Source organism: Castor canadensis, chromosome 15 (assembly GCF_047511655.1).
Source record: "Castor canadensis chromosome 15, mCasCan1.hap1v2, whole genome shotgun sequence".
Classification (NCBI taxonomy): domain Eukaryota; kingdom Metazoa; phylum Chordata; class Mammalia; order Rodentia; family Castoridae; genus Castor; species Castor canadensis.
Genome location: NC_133400.1, coordinates 86585918 through 86607557, shown reverse-complemented (window position 1 = coordinate 86607557; position 21640 = coordinate 86585918). Strand labels below are relative to the sequence as shown.

Genomic DNA, 21640 nt, shown 5'->3' with positions numbered 1-21640 from the left:
AATATGATCTTTTGACTTGTCTCACATTTCACAGTGCCCCTTCCTGTCTATCTATGAGGACACTATTTCTAAATAGTTTTTAACTTTGACCCACTCTTCTTTATATGACTCACCCTTCTGCTATTCTTGATTGAGCAATGTCTCATTTTATTTCTAAAGTTAACATTTTGTTTAAAAATTGTTAAATTTATTTAGAACAGAATGTAGTGCACCATCCAGGTGACAAATCATTTATGTATATGGAAACATATTTTTTGGAATTTCACAAAATCATGTCATTTATATTACTCCTGAGAGCTAAATAGCAAAATGCTCATAGCTTTTGCCTTTTATGTTTCTTATATTTTGTTTGTTCTTCTTTTTTTAATCTGTGAAGCTCTATGTTTTATATCATGGCTCGGTAACAAAGGGTCTCATTATCTTTATTTAAGGACTATTTATGCTAAAAATCATACTTAAAACTCTAATGTCATTATTTTTTCAAATTTTATAAATAAATATTAAGTCATGAATCTTCCATCCACTTTTATGGCATAGCAACCCTTAGAAAAAATAAATATCCTCAACATTATTTATAGAAAGTATCATAATAGTCACAGATGCTAAATTTATTCCTTTATTAAAAAAAAAAACATTTATTGAGTACTTATCATATACTAGGGACTATTCCAGACAGCATAGCTGCAATATTGACCAGAGCACATACGTTCCCTCAAATTTTGAAACTTTCATCTGATTGGGTGAGAAAGACAATTATAAAAGAAAACAGAAAAAAATCAGATAGCAATAAACACATGTAAGAATTTCAGTGGCAACTAATTGACTTTTGTGTAGTTTGGGAGATCAGGGAAGAACTCTTTGAGAAGTACATATATAAATTTTGACTTAAGTGGAAAAAAGAAGGCAGGCTGATGAAGATTTGCAGGTAGGTCTTTTAGGGAGAGGGAAGAGCTTTGACCATGATCTGAAGACAGGGATCAGCTCACTTACTCAACAGTGAGAAAGCCCCACAAGAGAGGGAAAGAATAGCAAAAAAATGGGAAGTATGTCTTAGACTGCTTCCTGCTGCTTTATCAGATATCACAGACTGGGTAATTTATAAACAAAGGAAGTTATTTGGTTCATGATTCTGGAGGCAGGGCAGTAGAAGATCCAGGGATCACATCTGGGCAATCGCCATGGCCATCTTGTTACATTATAGCCTGATGGGAGGCACACATGTATAAAGAGAAAGTAACAGAGCAGACCCACAGCCTCAAGTCCTTTGATAATTGACATTTATCTGTTTAAGAGAGTGTCTATAGTCCTAGCTACTTGGGATGTAGCGATAAGATTGTGGTCCAAAGCCACTCCAGGCAGTTAACCAAACCCTAGCTGAAAAACATACTAAGAGCAAAAGGACTGAGGGTATAGCTCAAGTGGTAGACTGCTTGTCTAAGAAACTCAAGGCCTTGAATTCAACCCTCAGTCCCATTTTTAAAAAAGTTTTGCATTAGTAGAGTAATAAGCTTTGAAAAGATCATACAGCTTAGCAGTGGGGAGAATATTTGAGAGGAAGAAGGCATGCTGAGTGGTTATGATTGAAGGCCTTAGAACCTGTCACATTTGGGATTGAATACAAACTTACTTGTGTGATTTGGGTCAGGCAATTTGTGTTTCAAAATCTCAGTTTTATATCTATAAAACAGTAATATAGTAATTTCGTAGCTCAATTATTGGAAGAGTGAAATAAGCTATTATATACATAGTATTTAGCATGATGACTGACTGATAGCAAATATTCAGTTAATGCTGACTGAAACTGCAAATTCTGTGAACATGAAATTATAAACCAAAATTTTGAGATGAAGTATAGATTTATACAAAAACTGGATTTAGCATTAACTTTTAATTTTTTAATTGATCAGACTAGGAGAATATGAGAAGAATGTTGTGAAGGAGAAAGAAAGGATGAGGAAAAAAGTCAGCTTTCATTTTTTTTTCAAAAAAGAAAGGGTAAAAAAATCATCTTAAAAAGTGACAACATACTGGAATAAGGAGGACAAACACAAATGAGAAAATTACTACATTTAAGCAATCAAATAGCTATTGAATGTTTACTCTGAACACCGAGCATTGTGCTAAATGGTTTATATGCATTATTTAATGGAATATTTATAGTAATACTGGAAATAAGTATGATTATCTCCATATCAAAGAGAGAAAATAGGGGTTCCGAGAACTTAGTTAAATAGTTAATAAGTGGCTGGAACTGGATTCAAGCTCATATATCTAGCTTCAAATCACTCTGATCTTAAACACTGTAATGTCTCCTGATTATAATTGGTTAGCCTAATTAGGAGGACTTATAACTAGAATAGTATTTAGGGGAGGATATTTTGGATCTTTGGTGGATCATTATCATTGTATTCCTGATATCTCATCCTCAAAGGAGACAAAGCTTTGGGAATGTGCCTTTCTTAGGAATAAAAATAATTTGGGGCGTGAATTGATATGTAGGAGAGCAGAAGGAAAAGTGAACATTGAGAATGGCTGGAAGGTTCTTAAAGGTTTCTGAGTCACCCTTGCATCTGTTGAGGCCACAGGACGAAGTTTCCGACAGTCAAATGTGACAAGGAATAAGATGTGCCTCTTCTAGTTCAGACTTACCCAAATCTTCCATGATTACATCTGGTGATTCTGTAGAAGAACTGTTGAAAAGATCAACTATGATTTCTAACCAGAATCTAAAGGAAAACAGGGGACATGATGAAGAGGCAAGATTAAAACAGCAGTAGTAACAGCAATAAACAGAAAGAAACATAGTGAAAATCTCCTAAAACTTCTCTTATATACATATAAATCATTCAAAAATATCCTATATAGAGTTCCTGAATCACAGACTAAGAGAGTTTGAGAAATACTTCTTATTAATGGATAGATGAAACATGGATTAAAAAGATTTTAGTAGTCATCATTGAAGACACAATTCATTATGCACCCAAGTTTCATATAGTACATCCAAAAGAAAGAAAATTAATACGTGTTCATCTTATATATTATTTGAAAATCTCACTGCTTCTGAATTTATTTTTTCCAGCTTTATTGAGGTCTAGTTGATAAGTAAAATTATATATGTTCAAAGTATACAAATCAAAGTGTACAATGTGAAGATTTGACAGATATACAAAATTGTGAAGTGATCACAGTCAAATTAATTAGCATTTCTATGCCTTCCCATAGCCACCACCTCACCTGCCCAGAGAGAACATTCAAGGTCTAACCTCTTTTTCAAATTTCAAGATCTTTCTCTCTTTCCCTTTGTATTATTAACAATAGTAGCTGTGCTGCTCATTGGATCCTCAGAACTTATCTTCTTGTAATTGGAAGTTTGTATACTTTGACCAGTCTCTCCCCATTCTTGCCACTCTTCAGTCCCAGCAACCATCATTTCACTCTGTTTCTATGAGACAAAGATGTGAATGTATGTAAAAATGTGTTATCACATTTTCCATATCCATTCATCTATCAATAGGCCTTTAAATTGTTTTCATATCTTGGCTATTATGAGTAATGATGCAACGAACATGGGAGCGCAGGTGCTCTTTGAGATAGATTTCGTTTCTTTTGGATACATACTTAGAAGTGGGATAGCTGGGAGTTTTGGAAGTGAGATCATATGGGAATTTTGTTTTTTATTTCTTGAAAAAACCCTATGCTGTTTTCCATAATGGCTGTAGTAATTTACATTCCCACCAACAATGTACAAGGGTTCTCTTTTCTCTACATCCTTGCCAACACTTGTTATCTCTTGCTTTTTTGATCCTGACAGGTGTGAGGTGATGTCACATTGTGGTTTTGATTTGCATTCTTCTTGGTAATTAGTAATATTGCATACTGTTTCATGTCCCTGTTGGTCTTTTGTTTGTCTTTTATGGAAAATATTTATTCAGGTTCTTTGTGAATTTTAATAAGATAACAACAACAATAATAATAATTTGCTATTGATTTATATGAGTTCATTATATATTAAATATTAACTCTTTATCAGCTATTTGGCTTGCAAATATTTTCTTCCATTTCACAGGTTATCTTTTTGTTTTATTGTTTCTTTTGCTATGCATAAGTTTCATAGTCTGATAAAGATCCATTGTTTTATGTTTGCTTCTTTTTTTTTATTTTCTAGTTTTGGACCTGTTGCTTTTTTTGTCCCCTTTATCAAAGGAGATAGAAACTGTGAAGGCACTGGAGGATGAACACTCTTATTTCCCCAGATGCATCTTGTATATTTTAAACACAAAAATATCCAAAGAGTATGCATTTAAATTAGTTTAACATAAGCAAATAGATTTAAGGATCATGACTATTTCTTTTTAAATGTTTATACTAATATATTTTAATGGATATACAATACTTGTACATATTTATGGGTATTAAATTTGCTTTTGTGGTATATGCTGTTAGTATCATATCTAAAAATTCATTGCTAAGATCAATGTCAAAGAGCCTTCCCTGTACATTTTCTTCCAGAAGTTTTATAGATTCAGTTCTTACATTTAAGTCTTTTATCTATTTCAAATTAATTTTTATAAGAAGTATCAAATAGAAGTCCAGTTTTCTTTCTTGTTTTGTATATGGATATCCTGTTTACCAAGCACCATTTATTGAAGAGATTTTCGTTTCTCCATTGCTTGTGCTTGCAGCATTGTCAAAGATTCATTTGCTGTGTATGTTTGAGTTTATTTCTAGTGTCTCTATTCTGTTCCACTTGTTTCTATGTTTGTTTTCATGCCTGTTTCAGTGTACTGATTATGATAACTTTATAATATAGTTTGAAATCAGAAAGGATGATGTGTCTCCAGCTTTGTTCTTCATTCTCAAGATTACTTTAGTTAGTGCTCTTGGAATTTAAATAGGTGTAGCATTTAACCTGCACATTGCTTTGGACAGAGTATGAACTCTATTATTATTATTTGGCAGTATTGGGGATTGAACTCAGGGTCTCTCCATTGTTAGGTAAGTGCTCTACCACTTGAGATACTGCTCCCTAGTCCTTTGTGCTTTAGTTATTTTTCAGGTAGGGCCTCTCAATCCTGTCCCCACCCCTTTGGGCTCACACCATGATCCTTCTGCCTATGTCCTCCTGTGTAGCTGGGATGACAGGGTACACCACCATGCCTGGTTTATTAATTGAGATGATGTCTTGCTAACTTTTCTCCTGGGCTAGTCTTGAAGCAAGATCCTCCCAATCTCCACCTCCTACTAGTTGAAATTACAGGTGTAAGTCACTGCACCCAGCTAAGTATGGACATTTTAACAATATTAATTCATCTAATCCCAAGGGCCTTAAGAACTGTATAAAAAAAGAACTAAAGAGAATTGGAAAATCAAGTTGGCATCCAGTTGACAGAGGTGGTTGATACATGTGGAAATAAATGTTTAATGATGCTTTCTAGAGAATGTTCTCAATAGTATACACAAAGGTAACAGGGGACTATAAATAGTACCTCCTTCCTTCTATCACCAATGCATTTGACATACCTGGGAAAATCTCTTCTAAAGCTTCTCTCTATCTTGTTAAATACTAACATCCTGAGTGTAGTCAGAAACAGAGGACCACTTCACTTTAGACTTTTAAAGAAAAATATAGCTAGGGAAGCATCACGTTTTGCACAGTTTTTATACCTGTCATTCATAATACCAGCATCTTTTTAATCAATCTTGTTCTAGGATGCTGAGGAATGCTGCAGGTATTCTGAGTTTATTCATCAGAGCTCAGTGGCAGGACCACATTGGGTCGACTGCTAACCAATAGATCTGAGGAACTATTGCCATGACAGCCACGGGGAAAGCCTGCTCTTTGTAAGGTCCAAAAAGAATGAGAAGTAGGTAAAAAATACGCTGCCTTTGACTCCACTAATCACATAATAACAGGCACAGGAGGTTTTAAGGGTGGAACAAGACACTTGCAAATTGCTTCACAAAAGGCCAATTGTCTCCTTTGGGATTTAGGCCACTGTTTTAACAAGTTTGAGTTGATCTGCATTCCTGCCACAGAGAGCTAATCCCACTCCACCACTGAAAGAAGATGCAGTTTAGTAATTTGGATCAAAATGGGAAAGCACCATGTGCCTGTAGGTCTTCTTTGTATCCCTCAGTGTACTGCCAAGTGGATGGGGGAGTTTGTGGATTTCCTAGAAGAAGGTAGGTGTGGAAAGATTAAGAAAAAAAAAAAAAAAGAGAGAGAGAGAGAAAAGACCACAAACTGCCAAGAAGTGTCATAATACATTTGATGACAGGGCAGAGGAAAATAAAACACAAGGAAGGCAGGGAAAGAAAACTAAAGTGTCTCTAGTTTCTATTCAGTGTTTAGGGCAGGGAATGAACAGTTTAGCATCACAGATGGGTGACACCTACCATATAATTGAAGAGATTAAATTATTCATTGTATGACTCATTTTTTTTTTTTTATGGGACTGGGATTTTTGCTCTACTGCTTGAACCATACTTCCACTCCGTTTTGCTCTGGTTATTTTGGAGATAGGGTCTTTAGAACTATTTGCATGGACTGACCAGGAATTGCGATCCTCTGGATCTTAACTTCCCAAGTAGCTAGGATTATAGATATGTGCCATTGGCTTAGGCAACTCACCTCATTTTAAACTTTGGTTTCAGTTCCAAACAGCTTTGGTGTCTAGTATGGAGTTTCTGTATTCTGTAGAGTGTCTTTTGAAGAGTTAGGGAATATTAGACATGGGAGAGGTATTGGAGATCCTCTGCCAGAAGTCAGAAAGGCCTGATGTGAATGGAGCTCTCTCTATGCAGGAGTCATTTTGGAAGCTCTCCAGAGCCAGCTGGAGGGCCAGGAAAGTGGAGGAATTCTCTTAGGTGCCCTTGCAGAGGGCAAGCCCTCCTTCGTAGTGTTGCTTACTACAGAGTTGAGGAGAGACTCGGTAAGACATTTTCCTTCTTTATCACCTCTTCCCTTCAAACATTCTCATTCTCCCAGGAATAGAGGTACCATGGCTTCATAATGTTCCTAAAACTCATGGGAGCCCTCATATCTGCCCCATTGCATTTGTAAGGGGTAGGGGAGTATGTCAAAGAACTTTCTTTTAACCAGAATGTTCCTTGTTTCCACACAACTCTTCATGATCTCAGACCACAGAATAGTCATCTAGGGTGCAAACACTGGCTCTAATATCATATATATTCCACATATCTAATAGTTATGGCATAAACTTCAGTTTTTACACTAAAATAGGATTTTGTGATTTAAAATATTTATTCTCAAATTATTTATTATTCTTGCTGTAAGTTTTGGAAAAGCCCAGTGTGATAGTTGAAAACTGAAAGCTGACTCTTGTTCTGCCCTTCCATGAGGCAGAAAAATCAGGGGTGGATAGACCACAAACACATTGGTTCACATTTTGAAATCTTAGTTACCAGAATTCATTGTGTTATAAAATGTTTAGAATATATGCTCACTTTTTCTCCATAAAGAAGAATAGAATGGTTCTGGACAGAAAAGGCAGGGAAAAGAAGTAGACGAACGATTTAGGCTCTAAGTTGGTCAAAATTTTGCCTGCCACAGAAATATTCTTCATTCTACTTGTTTCTTATTCATTCTGGGTTCACTTTGCCTGGTTGTGTAATACAACATCACAGATTTGAATTCTTCTGCAACACAAATTTCTTGCAACTTTATTGGTCAGGCTTCTGAGTATAGCATTATTGGGTCTTCTTCCCAGCATCCCATATGTGAATTTAGAGAATCATATTGACTGTGATCTCACAGGGACCTTGGAGTCCTCCTCCATGCCAACCAGCAGCTGGAGAATTCAATTCTGTAAGACTGAGGGCTGCAGTAAGTAGGTCATACCTGCCACTTTGCCCTCTGCACAATATGGCAGCTTGTCTTTTCAAGATGAGTGTCTCTGCCACTTCAGCTCTCTCTTACTTCTATCTCTGGCCTCAAAATCCTCTTTTCAAAGGACCACTTGGTTAGGTCGGGCCCACCCAGGATTATCTCCCTTTTGATGAACTTAAAGTCAGCTGATCAGGAACTTAAGTGATACATCCTCAAATCCCTTCATTTTTGCAATTAACAACCTAATTGTGGGAGTGATACATATTATATCCACAGGTCCTGCCTACACTCAAGGTGAAGACATTGTACCAGAGTCTGTACATCAGTGGTAGAAATCTTGAAGGTCATCTTAGAATTCTGCTTAGGACCCTCCTGACTCTTTCCTTACTAATGACATTTTCACTTTGTAGTTCAACCTCTTGCGTATATCACCCCACCCACATATCAACAGACGTAGCTGCAGGAGAAAACTTCCTTGACGAGCACCTACATAATAAGCTGATTCTTTTCTTGGTCATGTGTTAGAGAAGAATTGCAATTAAAAGATATATATCTATATTTAAGGGAGGAAGAACAAGTTGAGAGGGGAGAGAGAGGGGAAGAGAGAGAGAGAGAGAGCACATTTTGCTGCACTTGGGACACCTGTTCTTGAGAAGAGACACAGATTATATTTAGCCAAATATATAATCTATATTTCAAAACTCTTGAAGGGGCATATCTTACTTGAGTCTAGATCTGGACACACCAAAGCATAAAGTGATTTGGCATATGATCTTGCCTTATTTTGAGTGGGTGATTATACTGGCTGAGTTGTCATTAAAATTTACCTTTATTTGTTTATTTTCGGTTGCACAGTGACTAAGCAAATGAGTACACTGTGAGAATGTCAGCCAGGTCCCATCTTTGGAGGTCAAACTCTTGACATTATGCAAAGTTCATGACCGATTCTCAGCAAATTTCCCAGTAGAAACTTTCTGAACTCATGAAACTCATTCTTGAGAAATGTAAATGTTTTGTCAAATAGTTTTGGATTGTGTCATGGTTGTCAGTGGTTCACAAAATTCATTCAGTATGGCTCTTTTGTAATATTCTCTGCTTCACCTGTTTCTGACTAAAATGATTTGGGATGGTGTCACAGAGAGACCTGATACCTCTTAAAGCCAGGAAAACAATACATTCTCTTAGAATTGAGTGTATGAATAGACGAGTTGAATTTTAAATTTCTTCTAGGACTGAATACTTTATCTTGAATTCTGTCCTTGTGGATAGAAGATTGTTCATGTCCCAATAGAAATTATGTCTGTATCATGATGCTAAATTATCAGATGTAAAAAATCTGAATATTTTGTTTATTTACTATTAAATACCTAAGTTGTGAAATATTTTTGTCTAGGTCCACATCTGTATCTGCATCTGCCATCAACAGATGTCTTAGACAGAGTATCACTTGAGTTCTTTGGGTTACAACTTGGAGGAAAACTAGCAGATTCTTTGGGGTAAGAAGGTTTCCAGAAAATAATGGCTTCTGGTATTCACATGTGATCTCCCACACCTATTTTTTTCCTTATCAGACCAGCACGTGATCACTGCCCACAAAAGTGCCCTTCCCTGCCAATATAAGTCCAACTAATGTAGCTGCCCTGCTCATTCTTCCCTTGGAGATTACACTGGCTGTGAACTATATGGAGGGAGCATCTATGAATTCTCCAGCCTACTTCTAAGATTAAAATGTTCCCTTTTCTCAGTGAGAAAGAACTTGGATTTTGTGACCATGTGTGCTGACTTGGCAACAAAATAAATGATCATCCAAAATCCCAGCCCAACAAGGGTGATGCGTTTGTCTGTGTTAACTACAGTGGTACTTGTGGCAATATCTACAACCCAAACCACTGTCTACACATCCCTTCCCCTGGTCAAACACAGCTAGTATACTTTTCACCATTAAATTGTTCCTTTAGATTTCAAAAGATCTGTAAACTTCCCTCTATGTCCTGTGAAGGGTAGTAGGACAGAACTTTTCAAGATACTACATTGCCTCTGAATTAATGAAAACTTTTATTATTATAAAAGCAATGTGTGTACAAGCTAAAATTTTCAAATGGTAAGACATAGAAGAAAAATGATACTTATTTCTCGGATTCTTTTGTTCCACTACTCGGAGACAGCAAGTTTAATACGTTTTGTGTTTCTTTGGAAAAATTAAGGTTACCTCCAACAAAATTATATACTACAAAATCCTAGGACTTTTCAATTTCCTCTTGGAGTAGAATCTATATTCATTAAACATATTGAGGTAGAATCGTCTGGGAACATATCCTTTCAGTTGAGATATTCCAAAGCACAGTTGGAAAACCTCACAAGTATGTCATATACACACTTTTTCTCTCAACACGTATGCCTTCCTGTATACATAGTATTGTCATCAATAATTTCAGTTTGCTAAAATCTCAAACGGGTGAATTGTTTTATTATTTTGCTTAAGGATTTCCAACTCATGTTGAATAAAATGTAACTAACATGTAGATGACTCAGAAAAAGTTCAATATAATTGTGGAACACTTAAGTTGATTTATAAAGTGATTCTCAAAAGAACCACATGTTTTGAGACTCCTGTAATAGTGGTAGCAGCAAAGATCAAAGGTTTTGGGATGTGGAAATTATGTGTGTGTGCTCAACATCGGCTTTACCAGGAAAAAAGATATTTGTCATATGATAAAAAAATCTTTGCAAATTTTAAGAAGTATAGGCTACATTTTATTGGTGGAATGTCACTGATATTTTTAATTTAGAAGGGTATAATTTTCTTAATTATAGATTTCTTAATTTATAAGGAAATTGTTTTTACCATGCTACCATGCTTACCTAAAATTTCTAATTGTATTATTACTTTAAAAACAAATAACCTAATATTTAGTGTTGAATTTTTCAACTGAACTTACAATAATGTTTATAACATCTAATGTTTCATCATAAACAAAATAAATTTCTACATACAAATGGGATGAAAATTTGAACCATTTTTAGAAGAAATTGAGATTTTTTTTTCCTGTTTTTTTCTAATTTTTAAAGAAACACTTATTAATAAATAGTAGTTGTACAGGGGGATACATTGTAATATTTACAAATGTGTTTACAATATATCTTACTTAGATTTACCTCCCTCCATTGTTTTCCCTCTTCTTCCCTCCTCCCTTCTTAGCGCAATTTCAGCAGGTTTCATTCTTCTATTTTCATCTATACATACAAGATGATCACCATATTCACCCTCATTCACCCTTTCCTTATGCCCACGCCCCTCCGACTGGTACTGATTCCTGGAAGAGACCTATTTTACCCTCCTGCCCTTCATTTTTGCAAGTGTATATTGATAGTCCAAGGGAGGTTTTGTATTGATACTTTAGGCCTGCATATCATGCCCTTTAATCAAATTACCCCCCTTACTTACTCTTCTCTATCACTATCCTCTCCTAATATTCAACAGCTTACAGTACAATATGTTATATTGTATTCATATTTAGATAGGTTGTTTCAGTATTTAAAGTCTTCACTAGCTATACGTCTGACAAGGGATTAATAGCCAGAATAAACAGGGATCTCAAAAAACTAACCTCTCAAAGAATTAACAACCCACTGAATAAATAGGCAAATGAAATGAATAGACAATTTCCAAAAAAAGAAATACAAATGTCCAAAAAACATATGAAGAAATGATCAATATCTTTGGGCATAAAGAATATGCAAATCAAAATGACACTGAGATTCCACCTCACTCCAAACAAAATGGCTATCTTTAATAATACAGCAAAAACAAATGCTTTTAAGGATGTGAGGGAAAATAAAACACTTCTGCACTGTTATTGGGAATGTAAATTAGTGCTATCACTATGAAAAACAATATGGAGTTCCTTCAAAAAACTAAAAATAGAACTACCACATATTCCAGGGATACTACTCCTAGGCATATCCCAAAGAATGTGCTCTAAGATATGAAAGAGCCACTTGTACACCCATATTTATTGCTACACTATTCACATTAGCGAAGCTTTGGAAACAGCACAGATGCCTCATGACTGATGAATGGATTAGGAAAATGTGGTATATATATACACAGTGGAATTTTATTCAGTTATAAAAAATAATGAAATTATGTTGTTTGCAGGTAAATGGATGGAAGCGGAGAGCATAATGTTAACTGAAGTTATCCATACTCAAAAAATCAAAGGTAGCATGTTTTCTTTCATATATGGAAGGTAAACCTATAAGATATACAGATACATATGTATATATAGTTAAATGTATATACAGATACACACACACATACATATATATATTTATATATATATATAGAGAGAGAGAGAGAGAGAGAAAGAGAACAAAATTGTATTTATGAGTCTGTCAAGTGGATTATGAGAGGCGGGTGAGGAAAAGAAAATGTTAGAGAAGCAATTGACTTTTTTTATATTTATTCATATGTATATACATTGTTTGGACCACTTCTCCCACCTGCCCTCCACTCCCTCTTCCTCCCCTCCACTCCTCCACCCCTCTCGCTTCCAGGCAGAACCTGTTATGCCCTCATGTTCTCCAATTTTATTGAAGAGAAAACATAAGAGATAATAAGAAAGACATAGCGTTTTTGCTAATTTGAGATAAAGATTGCTATGCAGAGAGATTCTTAGCATTGCTTCCATGCACATGTATATTACAACCCACATTGGTTCATCTCTACCAGACCTCTTCACTACTTCCTGGTCACCTTCCCATAATGGCCTCTGCCAGTTTAAGATTACTATATTTGCTTGTCTACAGTGGGCACATCAGCCACATTCAAGTTTTAGGTTTCCTTCCCTTTCCCTATTCCTCTCATATTCTCCCCTTACTGTGTGAACCATGTCCAATATTTCTCCATTTGTTTTAGGTCTATAATCCACTATGAGGGAGAACATATAATTTTTGGCTTTCTGAGCCTGGATAACTTCGCTTAAGATGATGTTCTCCATTTACTTGCTCATCCATTTACTTGTGAATGACAAAATCTCATTCTTCTTTGTGGCTCAGTGAAATTGCATTGTGTATAAATACCACATTTTCTTAATCCATTCATCAGTAGTGGGGCATCTTGGCTGTTTCCATAACTTGGTTATTGTGAATAGTGCTGCAATAAACATGGGTATGGAGGTGCCTCTGATATAACCTGAGTCACATTCCTTTGGTTATATCCCTAGGAGAGGTATTGCTGGATCAAATGGTAGATCTATGTTTAGTTTTTTACGAAGCCTCCAGATTTTTTTTCAGAGTGGTTGTACTAGTTTACATTCCCACCAGCAGTGTACAAGGGTTCCTTTTTCCCCACATCCTCACCAACACCTGTTGTTCATGGTACTTTTGATGATAGCTATTCTAACAGGGGTGAGGTGGAATCTTAGTGTGATTTTGATTTGCATTTCCTTTCTGGTCAGGGATGGTGAGCCTTTTTTCATGTTTTTTGGCCATTTGGATTTCTTCCTTTGAAAAAGTTCTGTTTAGTTCAGTTGCCCACTTCTTTATTGGTTCATTGATTTTGGGGGAGTTTAGTCTTTTGAGATCCCTGTAAATTCTGGTTATCAGTCCTTTGTCTGATGTATAGCTAGCAAATATTTTCTCCCACTCTGTGGCTGGTCTCTTCAATTTAGAGACCATTTCTTTTATTGTGCTGAAGTTTTTAAATTTCATGTAGTCCCATTTGTCTATCATTTCTCTTAGTTGCTGGGTTGCTAGAGTTTTACTGAGGAAGTCCTTGCCTATACCTATTGCTTTCAGAGTATTCCCTGCTCTTTCCTGTACTAACTTCAAGGTTACGGATTTGATAGTAAGGTTTCAGATCTGATATCACTTTGAGTTGATACTAGTATAGGGTGACAGGCATGGATACAGTTTCAGTTTTTTGTAGGCAGATAACCACTTTTCCCAACAGCACTTGTCATAGAGCCTGTCTATACTCCATCTTGGCACCTTTGTCAAAAATAAGGTAGACATAGTTGTGTGGATTAATATCCGGGTCTTCTATTCTGTTTTGCTGGTCATCATATCTGTTTTTGTGCCAGTAACATGCTATATTTATTACTATGTCTCTGTAATATAGTTTGAAGTCAGGTATTGTGATATCTCCAGCATTGCTCTTTTTGCTCAGTAATGCTTGGGCTATTCATGGTCTCTTGTGTTTCTAAATGAACTTTAGGGTAGATTTTTCAATTTCTGTGATGAATATCATTGGGATTTTGATGGGAATTGCATTAAACTTGTAGATTGCTTTTGGAGTATAGACATTTTTACTATGTTGATTCTACCAATCCTTGAGCACTGGAGATCTCTCCACCTTCTGTAGTCTTCCTCAATCTTTTTCTTCAGGGGTTTGTAATTCTCCTTGTAGAGGTCATTCACATCCTTTGTTAAGTTTACTCCTAGGTATTTGATATTTTTTGAGGCTATTGTAAATGGAGTTGTTTCCATCTTTCTCATTTTGTTCGTTATTGGTGTATAGAAAAGCCAATGATTTTTGTAAGTTGATTTTGTATCCTGCCACATTTTTGAAGCTGTTTATGGTGTCTAGGAATTTTTAAGTGGAGTTTTTTTGGTCTTTGAGGTATAGACTCATGTTGTCTACAAACAGGGATACTTTGACTGTTTCTTTACATCATTTGTATTCCTTTTATTTCTTCTTCTTGCCTTATTGTTCTGGGTAGGAATTCCAGTATTATGTTGAATAGGAGTGGGGATTGTGGGCACCCTTGTCTCATTCTTGATTTTAGGGGAAATAGTTTCAGTTTTTCCCCATTAAGTGTGATGTTGGTTGTAAGTTTTTCATGTATAGCCTTTATAACGTTGAGGGACATTCCTTCTATTCCTAGTTTTCTTAAAGCTTTTGTCATGAAGTGGTGCTGAATCTTATCAAAGGCTTTTTCTGCATCTATTGATATGATCAAGTTGTTTTTGTCTTTGCTTCTATTAATGTGCTATACTACATTTATAGATTTGCATATGTTGAACCACCCCTGCATCCCTGGGATAAAGCCACCTTGGTCACAGTGAATGATCTTTCTGATATGTTGTTGGATTTGGTTTGCCATTATTGTATTGAGGAATTTTGAATAAGTGTTCATTAAAGAGATTGGCCTATAGTTCTCCTTTTTAGATTGTCTTTGTCTGGTTTTGGGATGAGTATAATACTGGCTTCATAGAATGAGTTGGGCAGTGTTCCTTCCCTTTCTATTTCATGGAAAAGTTAAGGAGTATTGGTATTAGCTCTTCTTTAAAGGTCTGATAGAATTTAGCAGAGAATCCGTCAGGTCCTGGACTTTTCTTTTTTGGGAGACTCTATTTTTGCTTCAGTTTACTTTTGTGTTATAGATCTGTTTAGGTGGTTAATATCATCTTGGTTCAGTTTTGGATGGCCATAAATATCTAGAAATTTGTCCATTTCTTCAAGATTTTCAAATTTATTGGAACATAGTTTATCAAAGTAGTCTCTGACGATTCCTTGGATTTCCTTGGTGTTTGTTGTTATCTCCCCTTTTTCATTCCTGGTTTTACTGATTTAGGTCTTTTCCCTCCTCATTTTAGTCAGATTTGCCAGGGGCTTGTCAGTCTTGTTTATTTTTTCAAAGAACCAGCTTTTTGTTTCATTGATTTTTTGTATAGTTTTTTGGTTTCTATTTCATTAATTTCAGCCCATATTTTTATTATTTCTCTCCTTCTGCTTATTTTGGGTTTTGCTTGGTTTTGTTTTTCTAGGAGATTGAGAGGTAGCATTAGGTCATTTATTTGAGATCTTTCTGTCCTTTTAATATATACACTTATGGCTATAAACTTTCCTTTTAGGGCTGCCTTTTCTGTGTCCCATAGGTTCTGGTAGGTGGTGTTTTCATTTTCATTAATTTCCAGAAAACTTTTAATTTCCTCTTTTATTTCATCTATGACCCACTGATCATTGAGCTATGTGTTATTCAGCTTCCAATTGTTTGTGGATTTTCTGCTGCTGTGTTTGTTATTGAGTTCTAATTTTAACGCATTGTGATCAGATAGAATGCAGGGGGTTATTTCTATTTTCTCACAATTGTTGAGGCTTGCTTTGTGCCCTAAGATATGATGAATTTTGGAGAAAGTTCCATGGGCTGTTGAGAAAAATGTATATTGTGCAGATGTTTGATGAAATATACTGTAGCCATCAGTTAGGTCCATTTGATCTATGGTGTGACTTAGTTCTAACATTTCATTGATTTTTTTGTTTGGATGACCTATCTACTGGTGATAGGGGGGTGTTAAAGTCTCCCACTACCACTGTGTTGGGGTCTATATGTGGTTTTAAGTCCTTCAGAATATGTTTGATGAAACTGGGTGTGTTGACATTGGGTGCATGTAAGGTAATAATTATTATTTCCTTTTGGTGTAGTTCCCCTTTTATTCATATGAAGTGTCCTTCTTTATCTCTTTTAAACAATTTAAGTTTGAAATCCACTTTGTCTGATATAAGTATTGCTACTCCTTCCTGTTTTCAGGGGCTATTGGCTTGGTAAGTCTTCTTCTAGCTTTTCACCCTAAGCCAGTGTTTATTTCTTCCAATAAGGTGGGTCTCTTGCAAACAACAGATTGTTGGATATTCTTTTTTAATCCAGTTTGCCAAACTGTGTCTTTTGATAGGGGATTGAGTACTTTGACATTCAGTGGTAATATTGATAGGGATGTGGTGATTCCTGTCATTTAGTTGTTTTTGTTGTTTAACAGTTTGATTGTGTGCAACTGAATCAATGCTACACTCTGATTACTTGTCTTTTCCTCTCCTCTGGTTTTATACTTCCTAAACCCTCATGGTTTTTTTGCTTTTATCTTCTGTGTGCAGAATTCCTTGGAGAATCTTCTGTAGTGGTAGCTTGGTGGTCATATATTGTTTCTGTTTATTGTGGAAGATTTTTTATTGCTCCATCTATTTTGAATGATAGTTTTGCTGGATACAGTATCCCAGGGTTGAAGTTAATTTCTTTCAGTGCCCAAAAAGCCTCTCTCCATGCTCTTCTTGCTTTTAAGGTTTCCATTGAGAAATCTGTGATTTTGATGGGTTTACCTTTATATTTTATTTGTTTTTTCTCTCTTACAGTCTTCAATACTCCTTCTCTGTTCTCTGTCCTTATTGTTTTAGTGATAATATGCCATGGGAGGTTCTATTTTGATCAAGTCTGTCTGGTGTTCTGGAGGCTCCCTGTACCTGAATGGGCAAAGCTTTCTTTAGATTTGGGAAATTTTCTGTTATTATTTTATTTAATATAGTATAAATCCCCTTTGTTTGGACTTCTTCTCTTTCTTCAATGCCCATGATTCTCAGATGTGATCTTTTGACAGAGCTGCTGAGTTCTTGCATATTCCTTTCACAGTTCTTGAGTTGTTTGACTAAGATTTCTTCTGTTTTTTTCATTTATTTCTATTTCATTTTTGAGTTCTGAGAGTCTGTCTTCCACTTGTTCTAGTCTGCTGTAGTGACCTTCCATTTTGGTTTTTTTGTTTGTTTGTTTATTTCTTTGATTCTTTTTTGTGAGGTTTTCCACATCTTTGTTCACCTCCTGTTTTATATTTTTATTTTCATCTTTAATTCATTTATCTCTCTGTTTAAAGTGTCCTTTGTTTCACTTTGGTGCTTGTTTAAGTGTCTCTGAGTTTATTTGTTTCTGTGTCTCTTCATGTTCTTTATTTTTGGTGTCTTGAAATTTCCTGATTGCATCTTGTACATTTTGGTTAACCATGTCTAGTATCTTCCCCATGAATTTCTCAGTGATTTCTTGCAAGAGTTCTTCTTTGAGGATGTTTTTGTGGGCATTGCTGAGCTCTTTAGTGATATTTTTCATTGTTTTCTTGGGGTCAGGAACTGGGTGTCCATTTTCTTCATTTCCCACTGAATCCTATATTGAATTATTATTTTGAAGAGAGTGGTTTCCATCTCTTCTTCTTTCCATCTCTCCACTTGGTGTTGTGCAACTGTGTTCTTGATAGGCTAGTTGGTGATATTAGTTGCCTGTTTTCTTTTCCTTGATTTAACTTTTATGTTGTGACTGTCTTTGTTGTTAGGTAGGTTGGTGTGCTATTTCTATCCCTGGTCTGGAGGTGTAATTTAGCAATAACTGATTCACAGGTTCAATGCCCAACCAGTTGTTTATATTTTATATAGAAGACCTCTTGGTGATATTATCTATAAGCAGTAGAGTTGGGGGGTAATGCTTGTTAGGCTACATATAGAAATTTGGGAAATTGGTTAAGGTGGCACTAAAAGGGGAAGCAGGAAGTGTGTGGATGAGTGGAGAAAGAAGTATGGTGGATGCTGGGTTTTTGTGGCCCTTTTGTGTGTTTGAGTGTATTTCTGTTGTTGAAGTGTAGGGTGCTTGTGTCAGGGATTGCAGGATTGTATACAGTTGGTACAGTAGGCTAGTCAGCAATTAGTGAGTATGTAGGAAGGAAAGGTAGTGTGGTGAAAGGTTGGGGGAAGATGGGAGGACGAGGTGAAGACAGGGGGAAAGAGTGGATGAGAAGGAGCAGAAAGAGTAGTTGGGAGGAAGAACAATGGATTTTATATATAGCACAGGAGAAGGAGGGAGAGTAAAGGGGTTAAGAATAAGGATGAAAAGATAGTAATCGTGAAGTTAGTAATACAGAAAGAAAATAGAAAGAAATCTAAAGTAAAATAAAAACACTCCCACAATAATAGAACAAAAAAAAAAGTAGAAGAAGAAAAACAAAACAAAACAGAAAAAAAAAAAAAACAATAAAAAACACCAGTTCAGGAACAATAGAATTTCAGTCTTCAGTTTAAGTTCTGGAGTTATTCCTCTGCCATCCAGTCCTGGTGTTGGTATACAAGTCAAAGCTCTGATGTGGTCTGACCAGGTACTGGCTTGTGAGTAGTGGTTTTTTCTCTGTCCACCAGTTTAATTGAAATTGTGAGGTGAGGTAGATTTGCCAGATCATACAGGGTGCTTAGAGCTGTTGTTTTCACTAGCAGGCAGTTGTGTTATCCCTCAGCTGCAGTTGTGTTTTGTCTGCTCCTCCCCCAGCAAGGTGGAGCAGTTTGGTTTTGCATGCTGCCCTCTGGCTGCTCATTACTTCACTCTCTCTCTCCTGGCAGGTTCTGCATTCTGCTCTCCCTCCACTGTTGGTGTTAGATTACAGTTCACTGCTTATGTGTTTCATTTTTGTTGGGGGGGGGATTCAGTCTGCCCGGGGGCTGTGCTGGTTTATATTCCTGGGGGCGTGGGTAGGGGAGCTGTGCATGGTACCTGGTGCTCACCTGCTGCTTCTGCCAATTCATGCACAAGCGGGTTTGGAGCCAGTGGTGGCAGAAAGAAATGGCACCAACTTTTCTCAGTGTAGCATGGCATGGGGAGGCTTTCCATGGGTTAGGGGTTCAGAGTTTGATTCTGATTGATGCTCTGTCTTTGCTTGATGGAAGAAGGAGAAGAGAAGAAAAGAAAAAAAAAAAAGGAGAAATGGCCAGGAATGGAGGGTTTTCCCTGGGGCGAGATCTGCTTTGCTGGCTGTGGAGCGGGTTTCATGCTATAAAAACAGGAGCATGTTTGAGGTCAGGCCAAGCAATGCCCTCCAGTAGGAACGTATCTGGATGGCACTACAAGTAAGGAGACATTTCCTTTTTTGGGACATGGAGATTCAGATGAATGTGGGAGTCTAGAACTTCTGCAGACTATGTTTGTAGCTCAATGGGAAGAGCCTGCCTAAGAGTCAAGCCAAAGGAGAGCAAAAAGGAGCTGAGAGATGGAGGAATGAAAGACAGCAGATGAAATTAGCTGAATTCCTGGATTCAGCAACTGCTGACAATTTTTCTTTTGATTATTCCAGTTACGCAGTCAATAAATTCCACCTTTAACTTTAAACATTAAACTTTAAAGCTAGTTACAATTGTATTCTTTTTATTACTTAAAACCAAACCAACAGAACATCCAGTCTATTTTAATGCCATTCCTACTAAAATAATCAGTTCATGAAGTTTGTTTTTATGACCAATCTACTACCCCCTTATTCTAGGCAGGAAGAGGTAAGAGAGGAAGACTGTTTGAGGAGGAAAGGATGAGAAGGACACTAAATTCAATTATGTGTTAGAACTCTGAGTTACAGTATGAGTAAGTGGTAAAGCTTACTCTTCGGCTATGGTGATTTTTATCATAAAAGACTGTGCAGTCATGTAGTCCTATTTGTTTAAACAGAGATGGGTCATTTTTGATCCATCTATTAAAGAAAAATAAATGATTAAAAGATATCTTCCAAAGGGAAAGATTATAATCAGTACCAATGGAAACAAGTATAACATTAGTGGGTTTCAATTCAAATATGACATTCTGAGGTTAAGATAGGTGGTAAAGCAGTTGCTAGTTCTTTTCTACCTAAACTATAGGGAAAATAAAACCGAATTTTACTTCTTGAGAATATTCTTTTACATAATGGAAAAGAAAAGGTGAGTGAAAACTTCTTACCTTTGGGTTGGGTGAAGAGCAACCCTTTCTCATTGAAAGTCTTATAGAAAGTAAGTTGTCACAGTGACAGATATTTTTAAAATTAACATTTTATTTCTGTGATAATTAAGATGACAAAATATGGGAACCAACAAAAATGTTGAGCCCTAGAGCAGAATACTAAAACTCATTTTTTGGAAGAAAAATTAATGAAACAGTAAATGTGTATGATATGATTTTAAATGAAAAGAATTAGGTCCTAAATGTATAAATAAATATGTTTGATTCTCACAAGAAAAGTCCATCAATATATCTCTGAAAAGTGAGATGAGGGGTGGTTTGTTTTTGTTTGCCTAAGTTCATTTTTTAAATGTATTTCAAATTTCCTACAAATAATAGGAGATAAATCTTCAATTACCTTATGAAGCCCCTTTTTCAAATGTTTAGAAATAAGATGATCAGTTACCTTCCTCAGAGCTCATTCTAATGGTATGGTATTTTAATATCTGTGATACTTCTAATATCTTAAGATACTTCTAATGTGTAGGGGATGAGGCAACAAGAAATGCAGAATATCTCTAACTACAAAATAAAGTTACAAATTGAGAACATGGTGAGGATTAATCCAGCTAAAAATGGCTGTCAACTTGAGACTTTTAATGTAGCCTCTTGCTACTCAAAGTATGATGGGTCAGGGATCAGTAGTATAAGGCATGCCTGGGGGCCTCTTAGAGATGCTGAAACTCTGGTTTCACATTAGACCTACTGAATTAGAATGTGCATTTTCACACGATCCCCAAGTGATTTGTAAAACATTATATTTGGCGATCACTGGTGTAGAACTTTGGACTGTGGGAACTGTATTTGGCCTGTTTATGCTGCCCGTGGGGTTCCATTGTTGGGACAGGCACATTGAAGTGACAGCTACTTCATTTTTCTGTGTCCTTTAGTGAACATAAAAAAAAGAATGTGGGTGATCATTTCTCACTTCTCTGTGTTCAGAGTTATTCCCAATTGAATGTTCATGTCTTCAGATTATGTGCCTTGGTATGTTACTTGTAAAGAAACTCGATCATCATCTTCAGTCTTCATTCCAAATGTGCCTTTGCTCTTTTTTGTTCCATCATACTAAATAAAGAACTTCATATAAGGCAAAAACAAAGTGACAAAACTGATTGCAAAATTAATGTGCTGCCCAATTACCATGCTGTCTTATGTCACAGGGTGAAATTGCTGTGATACTGTCTGCAAATTCTTCTTCTTACAAAAGCATGTCTTTTTTGTTTTGTCTTGTTTTGCTTTGTCTTTT

The 21640-nt window shown here is 36.1% G+C and overlaps 2 long non-coding RNA genes across 2 annotated transcripts in view; one reads left to right on the top strand and one right to left on the bottom strand.

The window, feature by feature from the left end:
* LOC141417304 (uncharacterized) overlaps positions 1–21640 on the top strand; it is a 115826-nt gene that overhangs the window by 57257 nt on the left and 36929 nt on the right. The window lies entirely within an intron of this gene.
* Positions 1–21640, bottom strand: part of LOC141417535 (uncharacterized) — a 54464-nt gene that overhangs the window by 8927 nt on the left and 23897 nt on the right. The window contains exons 2-3 of the long non-coding RNA XR_012442172.1: positions 3264–3442; positions 2650–2726 (exon numbers count right to left, since the gene is read on the bottom strand). This is a non-coding gene — a long non-coding RNA (uncharacterized lncRNA). The remainder of the gene's footprint in view (positions 1–2649; positions 2727–3263; positions 3443–21640) is intronic.